Source organism: Mastomys coucha, unplaced genomic scaffold (assembly GCF_008632895.1).
Source record: "Mastomys coucha isolate ucsf_1 unplaced genomic scaffold, UCSF_Mcou_1 pScaffold20, whole genome shotgun sequence".
NCBI classification, from domain to species: domain Eukaryota; kingdom Metazoa; phylum Chordata; class Mammalia; order Rodentia; family Muridae; genus Mastomys; species Mastomys coucha.
Genome location: NW_022196903.1, coordinates 6,467,269 through 6,470,446, shown reverse-complemented (window position 1 = coordinate 6,470,446; position 3,178 = coordinate 6,467,269). Strand labels below are relative to the sequence as shown.

At 43.0% G+C, this 3,178-nt stretch overlaps 1 pseudogene; it reads right to left on the bottom strand.

Annotated features, from left to right (window-relative positions):
- Positions 1-457: 457 nt before the first annotated feature.
- Positions 458-3,178, bottom strand: part of LOC116098476 — a 66,117-nt pseudogene continuing 63,396 nt past the window's right edge.

The window sequence follows — 3,178 nt, the reverse complement described above, 5'->3', positions numbered from 1 at the left end:
TACATGCCAAGTGATATAGCATAAGCTATTCAATTAGATGTAAGTGCTATCAAATCCATAACTAGTCAGAGATCCTGGAATTGAACCAAACCAATCACTACTACCATCATATTTTAACAAACTCAGAGTATACTGTAAAGTCCACTAATTAAGTCCAAGAGGCTTATACTGCTAGTAAAGTGAAAGTAGGCTGAATATGTGGTACTGGTGCCTTGATTCTTTTAGTATCCCCAGGTACTGCTCAATCCCTCGGGAACATGTTACTCAGTTCTATGTGCATGGTTAAAGTATTAGATTATATCCATGAACTGCAGATTTCTGCATGGCACCAAATTTGGTTTCAGAAGTAGATCTTATGTGGCGGATACAAAAGTAGGTTCATCAACTCTGGCTTCTCTATTGGCTAACCTTCCTTGTTTGATTAGACAGTGTACCCCGAGTCCTACATGAGTTAGAGTTACATCACTGTCAGAGCAACAATACATGATCCAAACTTCTCCTGAAGGTAGGGGAGCAGGTGCAATTCATACTGTTCTCCAGACTTGGGGACTCTGATGCTGTGCCTCTCCTGAGGGTAGATCTGTAAGTCATATGGCTTTCCAGCCCTCACTAAAAAGCTCAGCAATATACTGGTATGTGCAAAGTGAATATTATCATCCAAGAACCTGTGTAAGAGGAGTAAACGGTTTGGTTCTGAGGGGAACTTCTCCACCTGCATGGCCACAGATCCTAAGTAATAGCCCTGTTCATTCTGGTCAGGGTAACCCATGTAGCGCTCTGTGTATCCTGTATCATAGAAGATCCACAGAGTGACTGGGGCCCCAGCCATAGCAACCCAGAATATATCCGACCTCTGCATTAACACCATCAGGGAGAGGTAGCTGCCATAGGACCAGCTGTGGATGCCCACTGGATCCAAGTCAGTGAAGTCATAGTGAGACGCTAGGTACAGGAGATCTTACACTTGATCATTGATTTCTATTTGACCCATTTTATATTTAAAGGCACCATCAAACTTAAGCCCTCAGTGACAGGATCCCCTGTTGTCTATCACCACAACCACATAACCCAGGGAGGCCAGGGTGTTCAGACAGAAATACTTGAGTCCTTTAAATCGATTGTTCAAGAGCTACACCTGGGGACCACCATATATGAAGAGCACAGTGGGGTATTTCTTTCCAGGTTATAGGTCATGAGGCTTGTACAACATTCCATACAGTGTAAATCTAGTAGTACTTTCCAAAGAAAAAAATTCTTGAGGGGTATAGTCAGGAAGAGGACCTGCTGAATCCAAAATGGTTACCCAAAATTCCTTTGTTTTATGAACTGGGTCATCTTCAGGACTTGAGAGTTTGTAGAGAGACATGTAGTGTGGGTTCTTCTCGTTGCTCCACTTACTTATGAAGAAGTGACAATGCCGGCTGAGGCAGCAGGAGTGTGAGCAGCCACTGTCAGTAAGCCTCACTACTTCCAGGGTTTGCATAACTGGTCATGTATAGATGATGCTCCAAAGGAGAGTCTTTGGTGCCTTCAAAGTACACCAGCTTTCTGGTTTCATCAACCCTGATATTAGATCCATGCCGACCAAGTACTTCCAATTCACCACTGGTAACTGCTATTTCCTCTTTGATAAAACATTTGAAACCACTTGGGGCAGGTAGTCCACCACTGGGCCGTGTATATTTGCTCTCCTTTAAAATGGATGTGATTTTATACAGATGAAGAAAACCTGTTTTGCATTTAGAGGCAAAAATAAACTCAATTTCATCTTCATTAGTTTGAGGAAAAACATGAAATGTATCGTGGATATTTATCCAGATGTCTGTTGTTTCTTAATAGATGATCAGTGGTGTCACAGAGTTAGCAACTGATTCTATGAGTCTCTGTCTGTCCATGGCATCATCTTCTACTGGGATGAATAACTCAGGGGAGATCAGAACTATCTGGAGGTGAGTCTGAGAACAGTCTAGCAGGATGCACCAGGCATGTTTTGTCTCTGGAGTCCATCTGGCTCTGGCAATATATTTAACTCCCCCAAACAGAATCTCAAAAGGTTGAAGCAGTTCTTTATCTATGACATCTATAATCCCTCCTTCAGCATCAACAACCATTTCAGACATCTTGAAAGTGACTTTTGGGTTTACTGTGCCTGTTTTAAGATAACGGAAGGAATCTGCCCTCCTTGTTTCCAACATGGGGAATGTAACGTGAATAATCTCCACCTCAGATTCATCGTTTTCTTCATAGAGAATTCTAAGAATTTTACTGATACTAGGAGTTCTTTCAGCTTGGGGACACCACCAATAGCCAGACTATCTGTCAAATTCTTCTTGAAGAACAAAGTTGGCTATGCCAGCTGATCTGGGATCCTCTTCTGTTGGCTAACTCATTGTGCACACAGGTGATCCTCCGTTCTTTCCTGGTTATGAGGTTTGATATCCAAATATCATTGCTGTGAAAGAAAGTTATCCAGTCTGAGTCAGCAAGGCATAATTTCGGATTCATTCATATATTGAGACAACTAGTTTCCACTAAATTGGGCCGCAAAGGCTGTTGTGTAAATTCATGTGGTCCTCCATCTTTGATATGGTAAATACTGCTACCAGTGTGAAACAGGAATGTTCTGCTTCCTGGATGGTAATCATAAGCTGTGATTCCCACATGGGTATTTGGTTCCCCCTTTTAAGAAGGAATGACTAAATATAGCTATCTCCTGAGAGGCTCTGACAGTACCTGACTAATTCAGATATAGAGGTTCACAGCCATCCATTGAACTGAGTAAACGGTCCCCAATCAAGGAGTTAGAGAAAGGACCTATGGAGCTGAGGGGTTTGCAGCCCCTTAGGACGAACAACAATATGAACTAACTAGTACCCTCAGAGCTCCCAGGGTCTCAACCACCAACCAAGGACTACACATGGTGGGTCTAATTGTTCTGGCAGCATGTGTATAGTAGAGGATTGCAGATTCGATCATCAGTAGGAGGAGAGGACCTCAGCCCTGTGAAGGTTCTGTGCCCCAGTGTAGGGGAATGCCAGGGCCAAGAAGTGGGAGAGGGTGGGGTGGCAGGCATGGGGAAGAGGGAGGCAACAGGGGTTTGTTCTTGTTTGTGTTTGTTTGTTTGTTTTTTGGAGGGGAAACTGGGAAAGGAGAAGTTTACATGTAAATAAAGAAAATA